Raw genomic sequence first — 14972 nt, forward strand, 5'->3', positions numbered from 1 at the left:
TCAGCAGTCTGATACTGTTGTCGTTAACACCATAAGCCTTTAGTTTAGCCAACATAAGAGGATGATATAGAGAATCAAATGCTTTACTCATGTCTGTGGAGAGAACTCCGACAATTTTGCGTTCATCCAAAGCCATTTTCCAGTTCTCGGTTAATGACAATAAAGCAGTTTCACAGCTGTTCCTCTTCCTATATGCTGTTAATTTATCACATAGTTTATTATTAAACCCATGACTTAGTTGCTTGCTGAGTAGCTGCTCAAAGATTTTGTTAACTGTGACTTGCACAGTTATTGGACGATAGTTTTCTTTCTCATGGGGATCTTCCTTCTTAAAGACTGGTGTCCACTCTCCTTTCTTCCACATTGTAGGCCACTCACAACAGGTAATACATGAATTATACAGAGTAGTCAGGGGTATTGATAACTCTCTTGCCCCAGCTTTTAGAGCCTTTGAGGGAATGCCATCCCATCCATTACTTTTTCTAGTATTGAGACTTTGTAGTGCTGTTTCCACCTCAACCCTATTTAATATCTGGAATTGAAAGCTTTCTTGAGCAGCCGAGTTCTCCCTAATACTCTGAACACTCGCGTGTGTAGCAAACGTATTGTCAGTAATTTCATTAATGTTTCCTATCCCCTTAGCAATATTCGCAAAGTAATTACACAGATGATTTGCGATCTTGAATTGATCATGACATATGTTTTCATCGATATTTAGACTCAGGTCAGTGGTGTTGTTCTTTTTCTTTGCACCCAAGAAAGGCATGAAGGTTTTGTAGAACTGACTAGGCTTGGATGTTAGCAAAGTTGATTGATCTTTCCAGTATTCTCTTATCGCCTTTCTTCTAAGTCTGGTCGCCTCGTTCCTCAATTTACGTTTGTTTTCCCAGTTCTCCTTTGTTTGCTCCTTCTGATATTTTCTTGCTGCTCTTCTTTTGGCTCTAATTGCATTTTTCCATTCTCTTGACATATAAGGGACATCCTGAGGCCTGACTCTCATTTTCTTTTCAGGGAGATGTTTATTGACAATACTAGAAAATAGTGATTCCCAGAAACCTACTTGTTCATCAATTGTGTCAAAAATTTCACCAACATGCCATGGAGCTTGGCTTAGGTCTTCCTTATACTGCTTCTCGTCAAATTTTTTCATAGACCTAAATTTGATAACTCTTCCTTTCTGGGGTTTGGCTTTTTACGGACGACGCACCTTGAACGATATACTGTACAGTCACGTAGGCTGAGTTTTTCCTATTCAACACTAACTTAGACTCCTGCGGAACGAGTAAGCTAAGAAGCAATCAAATTCCCCAGGGCGCTTCCCAGTGAGCCGCATACAGAGTAATCGTAACCTTCTGAAACCAAGGTTTAAAATAGCTTTCGTGCGTTGCTGACTGAGCACGCTAACTTCTATAATCCTTTAAGTCAGTTCAGAAGAAACCGTAAGACGGAAATTAATTCTAGAAACAGATACAAGTCATGTAACTTATCGTTTAATTGTCTGGTATAAGTGCCCGGATTACGGCATACGAAATAACAGTGCCTTTGTGTTTCAAGGGCTGACTGACAGTTAAATTGATTGCTTGACTGCATCGGTAATCCTTGATCATCATTAAGAGTACTTTGCATCGAAATGATAAGGACTGTGCAGTTAAAAGGACATTTTTTAGCCCAACTCGGGCTAATTAAGGTCTATTGTAGAACTACACGTAAACCACTCGAACGAGCCTTTTGATTTTTAAGTTCTGTTTCGAAGTGAACCGAACGGTTCTGTCATTAAGTACTGCTTTATTGTTTTGAATATTGCCATTCAAAATATGACAGCCGTTTTCGTAACTATTTGCTGAGAAAATCGTATTTTATTTTACTTCAGTAAGGGGGAGTATAAACGTCTTGTCACCATATGTCGTCACTCCTTGCCCTATGGCATGCCATTGCCTTTCAATAAAATGTTTGTGTTTCAAATAATATGTTTGTGTTTATAAATAACGAAAAACGAAAACCGATAAAATATGAAAATTATAACTCATAATTTGTGAATTATCGCGAAGAATAAAGCTCCTTGCCCGAAGAAACGAAACTTGAGCGAAACTTCGTGCAAAAATACTAACCTTATCACGCAATAGAGAATACTCCCTGCAGAGTACTGTGCAGAACTCACATATTTTTGCAAGGAAACGAAAAAAACACGTAATTTTTTAAGTGCAGATTTTCTGAAGTAAAGAAAGTTTGGTAAAAACCACAATCAAAGAGATGCTTCTTTGCCACTTCAGTATATGTTGGATAACATGTACTCTACAATGTATCTTTCTTACCAGGACACTCAACTATATGGAAGGAAAAAAGTTTAATAGTCTATAAAAACCACTCCACAGTTGAATTGATTACAACAACTTTTACAACAAAAACAGAATTTCTTTTGAGAACTCAGTATTACTGAAATTTATACATACGTGCTTTAGATATACCAAGTAGGATATGGCATTATCTGAAAGCGATTTTTCTGAGAATCTTTTTTACAAATGTATATGCAGACATTACCATAGAGATGATAATCCAAAGGGACTTTAAAAATCATATGCATGTTACATTATACCAGGTCACTTAATAAGCACATCTTTGGAATTATTTCCATGCACATTTCAGGATCGATTATAACGTTACTGAATTTACCGCGTCAATGGAAGATCTATGGAAATTTCCGTAGACATGTCAGGATCAATTATAACTGTGCATCTTAAATTTTGCTGTGTTAATGCAAGGTCTACAGAAATTTCCATGCACAAGTTTAGATCAATTATAGCTGAACATCTTACATTATACCATGTTAATGGAAGAGCTACAGAAATTTCCATGCACATGTTTAGATCAATTATAGCTGAACATCTTACATTATACCTTGTTAATGGAAAGTCTATGGAAATTTCCATGCACATGTCTAGATCATTTATAGCTGAACATCTTACATTATACCATATTTTAATGGAAGGTCTATGGAAATTTCCTTGCACATGTCTAGATCAATTAAAGCTGAACATCTTACATTATATACCATGTTAATGGAAGGTCTATGGAAATTTCCATGCACATGTCTAGATCAATTCTAGCTGAACATCTTACATTATACCATGTTAATGGAAGGTCTATGGAAATTTCCACGCACAAGTCTAGATCAATTAAAGCTGAACATCTTACATTATATACCATGTTAATGGAAGGTCTATGGAAATTTCCATGCACATGTCTAGATCAATATTATTATAGCTGAACATCTCACATTATATACCATGTTAATGGAAGGTCTATGGAAATTTCCATGCACATGCCTGCATGGATCAATTAAAGCCGAACACCTTACATTATACCATGTTAATGGAAGGTCTATGGAAATTTCAATGTACATGTTTAGATTGATAATAGCTGAACATCTTAAATTTTACCATGTTGATGGAAGATCTATGGTAATTTCCATGTACTTCTCGATCAATTAAAGAACCTAGATATACATGCATACTCAATCATGCATTTCACCTTTTTTTAACTCTTTGTATCTTCTTCTTAAGTACTGGACAGACTCCTTTCTTAGTTTCTCATTCTCGTGTAATTCGATGTCAAAATAGATTACACTTTCTTTGATCCAGGCCATATGATACCCACTTTCCTTTGTAAGTACCTTTTAGCCACTGCACAGTGAAGAAAGAGTTAGTGACTTCCTTCACCTTTGCCAAATGGGGAGGTTTGCAGTTTCCCTCAAGATTAACCGCAACAATGCTACCTGGCAAAACTCCTTCAAAGTTATCTACCTCGGTGACCACAGCCATCTGCCTCCTATAAGCTCCACTGTACACCTGAAATTGTAAACAAATTATAAATTGAGTCAATTAAGTTATCTACACAACTTAATTTAATTCAAAGGACAATTATGTGAAAGCCTTTTGATAGGCATTTTAGTGTGTGTGTGTGGTCACCTAAAGGAAAATTCAGCTGTGGCTGACACTATCTGAATAAAACAAATGATGGAAAGGTTTGGTGGGCACGTACAACAAAAGGCTCTGGCCATATTAAAATAGCTAAGTTTGCATGAGTAGGAGGCTTGAGTTGAGCATACATTGTATGTCTTAATTTTGAGCATAAATCATAAATCACCTCTCGCACGGGAGCAACTTGAGTTCTGACCATATCATCCACATCCTCAGGGACACCTTCAGGTTTTTGCCCCAAAAAACCCACGCTATTCCCAGCAGCCTCCAATTGTTTTTGTCTTTCTTTAACTCTTTCCTTGTTTGCAATGATTTCTTTCAGTGGCCAAGTAACTGTCCTTTCTGGTGGATGCCATCTGGTATTTTCAGGGTCAAGTAGTACGTGATGCCCAATCTTCTTTATGTTGTTCCAGAAACAATCTTGATCTGAAATATTTTTCAATGTCTGATCTGAGCCATTGAAGCTCAAGCTTCTCTGTATCTGGAGCAACATAATCTGGGGGGACATCTACATTTATTTCTGCATCAGCCTGACATAAAGAATGAAAAGCAGGCTTAAAACTGTAGCAAAAACACTTATTCCAGAAATTTCATATTTGAAGGTCATGATCAGATTAGCTAGAGAATGAAATCAGACCTCAACAATAATTATATGTAAGCTTCTAATTAGTAACTTACAATTATACCATCAAGCTGTAACAGAGATCAGTTTGCGATTTTTCTAATAGTACTTGTCATTGTTACTAATATTATTATTAATATTAATTATTATTATTATTATTATTATTGTTATTGGTCTAGCATAATGCTAAGAATTAAAATGTAAGATTATCACACTCCAGCTGAGCAAAACAGGTAGTATCTTCAGTGCATAAACAGAGTATAATTATCAATCGAAAGTATATTGTTGAGATTTTTTGTTTTTATTTATTCCGGCTCCAATGTACAGCAGATATTTCCACTCACTTTCACTATAGTTAACCACTGTTCTGGATCAGGGTCTACCAGTTTCCAGTTTTCCTTTATGTCACTCAATCCCCCAGTTCTTCTACTGCATAACGACTTTTCCTGAAGGTGCTTTTGTAAATTTAAAAGCATGAGGATTTGAGATGTTGTGGAGCAAAGTTGAAAAGGGCGACATCCACTCCTTCACAGCAAAAACATGTTCAACCTCTACAGCCTTTGGAGTTGGGGTGTAACAACTCTCAAAGGAGGTCATATTAGCTCTACCAATTAACCAGAGAAAACATTTTAACATATTGTATCCATCCACATTTTCAGGAGAGGATAAACATCAATCAATTGAAGGCTTAAAATATAACTGTATAAACATGGCCATGACTCAATAATTATACCAATCTACTCTTCTGCAGATATTTTGATTCTTTTCATTCTGTTTGTTACTTGGATAACACCAGCTTACGTATCAGGTATACATGTCAAATGGCAGGTGGTCAAATTTTCAAAGGTAAATTCCTAACAGTCATTTTCCAAGCTAAAAGTTCACTGATTGCATTCCTCCTAACAGTACCTTTAAAGGTTCTTGTGTCCCTCTTTACCAGAAATTCAGAAAGCCTGTAAGACAATTTAATATGACTATATCAGTTAACAACAACATATGCACAAAATTAGAATTTTGAAGCTGGCAATTAAGTATCATCCCAGCAGTGAAACTTTGACTAAGTATTCAGCAGCATTAACAAGATGGTTCTGCAATGTAACTACTCTCAAAGAGAGTTTTCCCCTCAACTTAAATCAGTGAAAATGAAACTCTCAGATTCTTACTTGTTAAACATCTGGTCAACAGCTTCATGAGTGTGACCAACCATTAAGAAATTTAGTTTTACCTGTAAAGAAAAAAATTGGATTTGAAGGAATTTTTGTTCATGATCACTGCAATCCCCACCCCATAGTGCCAGTAGATTGTCACAAATCATTAAATATAAATTATTATGATAAACCATATTTCATTTAAATGTATCACTTTTCAAACCTCATTTCCTCATGAGCAGCAGGTACAACATACCTTAACAAAAATGTCAAGCTTCACAAGAAGAGCTAAAAAGTTGAGAACAAACTGATTTTTATTCTCTCTCCAACAGTTGTCCATTTGAAGGTACAAGGTATCAGGCAAGTCTTCTCCCATGCTTTCCAATTCCAGGAGTAATATGTTAATGGTGAGATTTGCATCATGGGATATTGAAATAGGTCAAAATAACCTTTAGGCTGCCTCCCATGGTTTAACACACCAGTCAAATGGGTCCGGAGTTTTCTTGCATTAGCATATGCATGTGCAACAACTACTAATCATGGAAGGAGAAGCTTTGCCTGATCCATGCCATCTTGTGCAATACATGCACATTTTTGAGGATACTTTTTAGCTTTGTCCCTGTGGTGGTAATACACTTTTCTCTCTTTCCTACAAAAAAAAATATTTCATTACAGATATTTCAGGAAACAGTTAACACTTAACAAATGAATAAAGGCTGATAGTTTCGAAAGAAACTGTTTGGAGCTGCATCGGTGGGAGTAATGAAATAATTTGGATATATCAACAAAGTTGAAATGGTAAATTGGCCACTGTAATGATTACAAAAGCTGACGTTTTGAGCGTTAGCCCTAATTTGTCGCTCCCACAAAGGGCTAACGCTCGAAACATCAGCTTTTGTAATAGTTACAGTGGCCAATTTACCCTTTCAACTTTGTTGATATATCCAAATTATAACATTTAACAACACAAGCAATGTGTCTCACTGAAATTAATTTAGCACTTACATTTGTGGAAATCAAAAAGCTTGTCCAAGTATTTTCCCACATCTTTATCTTGAGCTTTTCTCTTTTCCTCACCCAATACTGTGCAGTAATCACATCTTGTAAATCGGTTTACCTGCAGTAAACAACAGTTTCTTTGTACTGAAAACTGAAATGTCACAAGGAATCAATTATCTGAACCTTTTGAGACATTGTTTTGTTGTAATGTATTGTTATTTTGCAGTCTGGGGTTATTGTAATCAAAGTTGCATGAAAACTACATCTGATCCAGGAATTTAAAACAACAATCGTTTTTAGTATAATTATCATCAATTATACATAAGCATTCAAAACTAACACTACAAATTCAAGAACTTCATTTCACCTTGGGTATTTTAACAACAGGAAACACATCTCTCAAGAGATGACAAAAAGTACTGTAATGGATGACATCTTCATTCTCATCTTCCAGATCAGCTTTCAAATAACCAAACATGATGGTTTTGTCCAGAAAGCTTGGAAGATACAATGCTCCCGTGTCAGGCATCTTATCGCCAATCTATGTCAAACAAGAAAGATTTATAGCACACAAACAAATCAGTTCAGCTTACTAGGCTTTCTGTTTAACTATGGCTGAGTGCACTGAGGTCAGTTCAAAGTAATCAGTGCAATATATTGCGAGGGATACTTCCACAAGTTTGCATTAAGACAGGCTCACATCTAAACAAAATGCCAAACGAAATTCGTTTTATTGTCGTATTCTATTGTTTTTTTTTTCTTCTTTTTTAAGAAGTGGAGAGTGGAGACGCATAGAACTTAATTAGCCACCTTTGTCAAGTTTGTCTATATACCATGGTTCAATGAAGAAGCAATCAATCTTAATAAGGCATTGCGTCGATCAGAGCATTCTTTACCCTTTTGAAGAATGCTTCCATCCAAGTTTCGGCCATGAGTCTCTTGTGACTTAAGTTCTTGCTCCTTGATTTTTGCAAAACTCTCACACCAGCGTGAAAATTGCGAAACGTTTCATTTAAAGCTGCTGCGCTAAGTCCAAAAACCACGCGGTATGCTGTACTGCACACTTAGTATCCACTAAGATAATAAGGGATGCTTTGAAGGTCACTTGGAAACAAACATAAGGAATCACGTTATAAAGAGATGGTTACAAATACGTTTTATCTAATTTAGTCTGATTAATGATTTAGACAATCTACGAGAAGAAACTTGTTGGTGCAACAAAAGGACAACATAAGATGTACTGTACTACCTTTCATTTGGTTTGGCATGTCTACATAGCCAATCAAGTACGATCTGCCTTTTTTGCAGCGAGTTATTGCCTTGAAGATTCGTACGTATCATGCACATCTTTGCAGGATCTATGGCTTCCAAGCCTTTCTCAGCACAACATCCAGATTTTGTTGCTATAAATATAGAGAAACTCACAGAATGATGAATATCTCTGAATCCAATTGCTCAAATATCCGTCAAAATCACGAGCGCGCTCTTGGACTGTCTGAGAACCAGGCTGAGTAATCGCCTTCGTGCCTCAATCTTGCAGTAAATAACTGTCGATCGTAAACAACAAAACAGCGAACGGCGGAAACAAATCACCCAAGTTTCCTCTCTCTACCAAAAACGACCAAAACGTTTACTCTTCCCTCACTTGTTCTGCTCTATGTGGCATAGCCAGAAACGAAATAATGGCGGATTGGTTGGGTTTTTTTTTTCTTTAAGGATGCTCGAAAGAGTTTTTTTGACTGCGTGGAGAATGGATTCCAAGATACACGCAAGCTAATTACTCGCGAGAGAAATAAGCGATGGCGCGCGCGATCAGATCCGCGGGCGAGTTGTAAACAAACATGGCCGCCATGAGAGCGTTTAAGTGGATACCTCTGAGTGCTACGATTTGTTTCGCATTGAATTTGATTCCTGATAAAATGAAATGACCAAAAACTTTCCTAAACAACTCACTGGAAGATGAAAAGGAAAATGAAATCATTGTTGGATCCAGGATTGTAAACATTGACAGTTTTACGTATGATGCACGATCCTCGCAGTAGATAACGCTATTTACACAATAGCGAAAATCAGACCTGAAAAAAATCAGGCCTGTACGGGATTCACTGACCTCTGCGATACTAGTGCAGCGCTCTACCAATTGAGCTAACAAGCCAACTAGGAGCAAAAACCGGAAATAAAGCTTGCTAAGTTGATGAACTAATATCTCGAAAATTAGTTCAGTTACCTACCCTGATTTTTTGTGTACAAATTAATTTCATCATTACGCGTTCCTGAAGAAACTTTTAAAACAATTTATCTGGTGGAAATATTTTTACATTTTAAAACAGCATTTTCCTAAATAATTCAAGTTCTACTCGATAGTTTTTTTTTTTAAATCACGTATACAGGTAGAGAATGTGATGTTTAAGAAATTTGAAAAAAAAAAAAAAAAAACTAGGTCACCGACTTGGTTTTTGAGATATCTTTCAAAAACTGAGTTTTAGAGGGTCTTTTAGCACTACTGTACTGTTGCCATGGCAACAGATAATGCCTGACGAACCCCCTTAAAAGATTGCCCTAGCATAGTGATATGCAAATGTCAAGTCATTATCTTGATGATAAGTTTGACAGTCCTGATATCTTTTACTGATTGGCACTTGCTGTTAATTGTGGAAAACCCTTTCGAGCCTCCTTAAGTCGTTACGCTGTTGGCTGTTTTGGTATTTACGTTTGTCCACGTCTACGTCCACTCTGTATTTCGAACCCAGTTTCTCTAATAAACGACACTCAGGAATGCGTGACGATATGTCATTGCGGAAGTTCGTGATACTTCCTTATCTAATTACCACAATTATCACTTTGGTTAGAGCCTAGCCTCACCTTCTTTCAAAGAAGTAGCATGACACTTCTCGCGATGGCAACTTCCGGGTTTTCTCACTTTACGAACTTTCCCCACGGCAGAAATTAAACGTGTCTCTGTTCACGAGGTTAGAAATTTCAACTTCTCCTTTTTCTATTATTACCACATGCATAATTTGGTTAAGATGACAACTAAGAAGGTATGATGAAACTTTCTAAATTGCAGACAATTTGAATCTTTGACAGATATTTTAAAATCAGAACTTTAAATATGTTATATTATCAAGTCAGGCATTCCTTCCACCTTCCCCGTACATAGTAGAACTGAATAACAAAAATTACGTAAACTCGGCTCTTTATGTTACAATCCTTGTTAAAAAAAAAATTTATCAAAATACATCGAAATGCCTTTTTTATTGATCATCTAATTTCCCAATAGATGGTAGTTTATATATTAGGGCGTCAAGATTGTTCCAGTATCCTGGTTGTTGTATTATGGATTTGTGACGCTCCCCTTTGCAGTGCAAATCCAGCTCACTATCTAGTACGAGCTCTTCGCAATGTTCACAATAAGCTTTTTTACTTGCTTTGTGTGCGCCGCCCAAAGCCCACTTGGATTCCCGGTCTTCCTCTACGTCTAAATTAAGTCCGAAACTTGTCAAATTCCTTGAAAATGGGGCAAAACCTCCTGGACTGATCTTCAACTTTGATAAAATGAGGTTTCAGTTCTCTAATTTTTGCACGTTTCCGGCGTTGGGTTTTTGAGGTCAGCTCGTTCCAATCTCGTTTTTCCCTTTGGATAAGTCGGAAAAATTCCCTTTTGGAATACACTGATATATCGTTCTTTTCAGCGACGTCCACGATTTTAGCATCATATGAAACAGTGGAGGAAAAATACTTGGAGGAGCTCTTAATTGCTCTTTGGCCTCGTGAATAGATATTGAATTGTACAGACGGTACAAGCTGGCAAGCAGTTTTCCGGCTTTTCACAACGAGATCTGTTACTTTGAGAACATCAAAGAATTCCTCTACTTTTCCGCCTAGATCAACTACAGTGTTTCTGAATTTAGAATAACTATCCTCAAACATAAGAAAAACGTTCTTTTTTTGAAGTTAGGGAAGAGTTGATTAGAAATGTTACCTTCAAAGTTGCCGCTTCGCGCCTTGCTACCGCTGAAGCTTTCATTTTCAAAAAGGACCACACTGTTATCGTGAATGAATGAATGAATGAAAAACTTTATTTATGTGTCAAATCGATCTATCCGAGGGTAAGAAACCCTCTACTAATAGGGGACACCTAAACTCAGTACAATAAGTTAAAATTCAACTAATTTAACTATTTACAATAGATAAAATTTAAATACGTCATTAACATTAAGAGCTAAAAGTTTAAACTACCTTATTTAATACTCATTATTAAATCAAATAAAACACATAGAGCGTTCCCTGAGCCAGCTAATTGTTCATGTGCTACATAAAACACAGTTCTTACAATCGTATTCTAATTTAGACGAAAGGTTAGTTAAACAGATCTGTTTTTTAATCAATCAATCAATCAATACTTTATTTACCCACGTAGCGTCAAGGAGCTCATAGAGCTCGTTCAAAACTGACGTACGTGCCTCTAAGATTAAGAATCTAAAAAACCTAATGCATACTGTCAAAACCTAATTGATTAGAAATTCAAACAAGGAACAATTAATATCAAAATTTAAGTTTGTAAAGTAAAATTCAAAGTCACTTAAATACAGGTATAAAATGGTGAAGCAATAGCTTAAATAATTTAAAATTAAGATTAAAAATTAAGTTTGTACAATTAAATTGAGAGTGACTTAAATACAAGTATAAAATGGAGAAGCAGCCAAAGTTTCAATGTTCTCAATAGCTTCTTAAAAAGGTTGATATTAATGGCCAGTTTTACACTTGTAGGTAATCCATTCCACAGCTGCGCACACATATATGTGAAAGATTTTTTCATAAAATTTAAATTAAATTTAGGTGCGCACAAATTAATGCGGGTTCCTCTCAGATTGTACATAGTTTCCCTAAAACTAAAAAAATCTCTGATATATTTGGGACCGTCGTTATGCAAACATTTATATAACAGAATAAGGGATTGTTGTTTCCTTCTCTGGTCTAACGTTTCCATATTCAAGATTCGCAGCAATTCATCATAAAGGGTAGACTTGAGATAACCTAGCAGTGATCTAAGAATATAATAGTTGGCATCTTCTAGCCGATTCCCTTGCACTTTCCCCAAACCAAGAAAGAGGGGGCAACAGTATTCAAAATGAGGGAGAATGAAAGTTTTATAGAGCCTTAACATAACATTGCCAGGGACAAAACGCCTGATTTTCCTAAGTGCGCCACTTTTAGCGTATACCTTTTGAAGCTGTTTAGTAATGTGATCCTTGAAAGATAGCATGCTATCAAGTTCAACGCCAAGTATTTTGATAGAAGGCAGTGTCTCAAATATGTCATATTTTTTAAGGTTAAGCTGTGCCATTCAATTTTAAGAGATCAATTCAAGGGACAGAAGACAACTGAATGGAGAAACTGCTGCAGTTCAGTTATTAATTCAAAGGTAAACTAATTAACTCATATTGATAAGGAATAAATGAAAAAAAGCATCCAACACTGCACTCTTTTGTAGGAGTCTCTTGAATTCATATAATCTGCTTAGCGGATTCGAGGAGCCAGCCTTCTCCGCCTTAGAACAAGTGTTTCTGGCATATGAGAAATTTGAAATAAAGGACCAGACGAGCAGCGTCTCTTAGGCCAAAGAGTTGCTTTCCGGAGTGGTGCAACAGCCCTACATCGTTGCCTCAAAGTTCAAGTGCCCGAGGGGACTGGACACTGAACAGCTAGCGGAGCTGTTGGGGAATTTGGCGAATGGTAAACTGTCGTTTGCAGAATTAAAGGAAAAGGCGGTTGAGGTAAAAAACACTGCAGCTCTGAAGGCGGAATTCGTAAAGAAAGCTGGCTGTCGATCATGGAAGGAGGCGGAAGAGAGGTATTCATTCGATATAGCAGTTTAACAACTTCGAAACTCAACTATTATCACTTTTGATTACACTTCTACTTAACCATAAAGTTTTGTTCATGTGTCCATGTCCGTTGTGATATAAAATTCTTACTCTGAAATGCATCTATCAATTTATGATCCATTTTCTGTACAATGGCCTTGCTTTAGAATAGTGAAATAGTTCAAGTAACACTAAGCTCAAAGCCACAAGATAAATTGCCAAGTACAGTTTTTTTATCATAATTTTTTTTATGGAGGGGAGTAATTGTGCTCTTACAGCTTTTACCTTTGCTTGGCATTAAGGTTTCCCCATTTCACTGGACGCGATGTCCTTCAGCCGTTTATCAGCACTGTCAAAAAGGGAAAGGCAAGTGCCGAATTCATGGCACTCGTCGAAAGAGCCCTTCAAGCTGAAGTGGCAGAAGAAGACAACGGTATAGTTCCTACAACTAATAGAAGGCGATAATAGGTGCAAGTTATTTAGGAAATTCTGTCACTTTTGGTTAATTACCGTACCAACAGCTTAGAAATGATACAGAACAATGTTTCTGCGTCGAAAGAAATCGATGCTATCACTTTAAACTGTACTTATATGGCTTATTTTCCTTTTTCTTTCAGATCGCTCTATACTTTCGCGCATCAATAGGCAATTTTATTGCGGAACGTCATCTGAGGATCATAACGTCTCTACCGCATCACTGAAAGGAATCCCCTTTGGCAGTGCTAATCTAATCATTATACAGAAACAGAAAGCAAGCGCATCGCTTGTTTTTTTTTTCTTTTTTTTTTTTTTCTTTTTCTTAAATTCTCTTAACAAGATTCTTATATGCAAATGAGGCTATTGTTGACTGCTTTTAATTTTTCAAATTTGACAACTATCCAGAGCCGGAGTGAGGAAAAATTTAAGTCTACTTTAAGGCAGATATGTGGCCTGAGCACTAGGCTAAAGATGACTCACTACATCATTGTTGTAAGAGAAAGAGATGAATCCCTTACACAAACCCTGGAGGAATGCACCCCGGGAGGGAAGGCTTACACATTGTATGTTACCTGGAGTAGGATGTCTGCTAAAGGTCACATTTTCTTTGTTTTTGTCATTTAGTTTAGAAATTTCCAATTTCCATTTAGTGTTAAGTCTTGATTTGGTGATAAATTAAAGGACTCAGTGTGGTATGATAGTCTTTGACAGATACCGTCGAAAAAAATTATCATTATTGTTGGCACGCCATCGAAAAGTGCCACAAATTGGTTTGTGGCTGAGAATGAGTTGGACCTCCTGCAGCACATCATAAAGCTTTTCGTGCCTCCAAGAGGGATTGTATTAGAGTTTGGAGACTCGTAGACTCTAGGTAAGACACAATTATACAAACAAAATGTACTAAAGTTGCACATTTTACAGACATTGAGTCCTTTATTTTCTGTGCCATAATACAGTTACGAAAATGGTTAAAGGAAGTGAGACAAATTTGCGGACTTGCAGTAGCCTGCAGTCAAAACATCTTTAAACAATGCCAATAGCTGCAAAAGGTAATAACTTGTTTATCCCTTGCTTTTATGTGTTTCAGTGAGTTCCTGCCTGAAACCGTCGGTTCAAAGGAACGTGAACTTATTATCCGTATATAATGATGAGAAGCCTGTTTCTGTTTTTAAGAATGTCGGAAACATGGAGACGCCCCCACGCGAGAACAATTTCTTTACCTGTGAAACCAGATATTTCGTTTTGTTTGTACAGTGACAGTTGATTGATTAAATTAGTGATTCTCATATTACCTATATATAAAGAAGCGATTACACATTAGACACAATAAACGAGTTGGAATTACACCTACGCTTGGTTTATTATTAGGAAAGAAGCTGTCACACTGAGCCGTTCAGCATGCGAGGGATCAGGGTGTAAAGATAACGACGAGTAGAGAAATTGCTTTGCACGCAATCGTACTGAATGTAGATTTATGATCCCTTCGCCGGAAAAATTGTTTGAGTGAAAGTTTCGAACAGATCAAGAGTCATTTCAATGAGGTTAACCGTTAGCCGTTAAAAAGCAAACAAATTTTGCCGTAAGCCAAAAAGATTGAAAATTTTTTACCGTTTCTCTTCAAAAAAAGTCTAGCGCGAGTTTTTTTTTTTTCATTTGAACGCGACGGAAAGAAATTTGCCGTTAGCTGTAAAAACCATTATCCTATTGAGACACTTTTATCAAAGAACACACGTGAATAACAATTGAGTATGGACCCAGCGTAGCCTAAAATGTTTGTAATTACTTCGTATACGCGTGATTGGGTATGAAATGGAAATTTCCATGGACCTACTTTTGACACGAATCAGATACTATTTTGAATATTTGAATGAGTATAATATGA

At 36.6% G+C, this 14972-nt stretch overlaps 2 pseudogenes across 2 annotated transcripts; one reads left to right on the forward strand and one right to left on the reverse strand.

The window, feature by feature from the left end:
- Positions 1–2329: 2329 nt before the first annotated feature.
- LOC111345873 (uncharacterized) lies at positions 2330–8199 on the reverse strand (annotated as a pseudogene). The gene is made up of 10 exons (XR_015992409.1): positions 7996–8199; positions 7643–7850; positions 7114–7287; positions 6749–6864; positions 6004–6396; positions 5763–5824; positions 5509–5552; positions 4944–5201; positions 4144–4507; positions 2330–3845 (listed from the first exon to the last, which is right to left on the reverse strand). The product of XR_015992409.1 is annotated as an uncharacterized LOC111345873 (transcript).
- A 2631-nt stretch (positions 8200–10830) lies between these two features.
- Positions 10831–14419, forward strand: LOC148721888 (uncharacterized; annotated as a pseudogene). The gene is made up of 6 exons (XR_015992799.1): positions 10831–10855; positions 12105–12171; positions 12241–12600; positions 12916–13046; positions 13231–13961; positions 14178–14419. The product of XR_015992799.1 is annotated as an uncharacterized LOC148721888 (transcript).
- The last annotated feature ends 553 nt before the right edge of the window (positions 14420–14972 follow it).

Source organism: Stylophora pistillata, chromosome 10 (genome assembly GCF_964205215.1).
Source record: "Stylophora pistillata chromosome 10, jaStyPist1.2, whole genome shotgun sequence".
Classification (NCBI taxonomy): Eukaryota; Metazoa; Cnidaria; class Anthozoa; order Scleractinia; family Pocilloporidae; genus Stylophora; species Stylophora pistillata.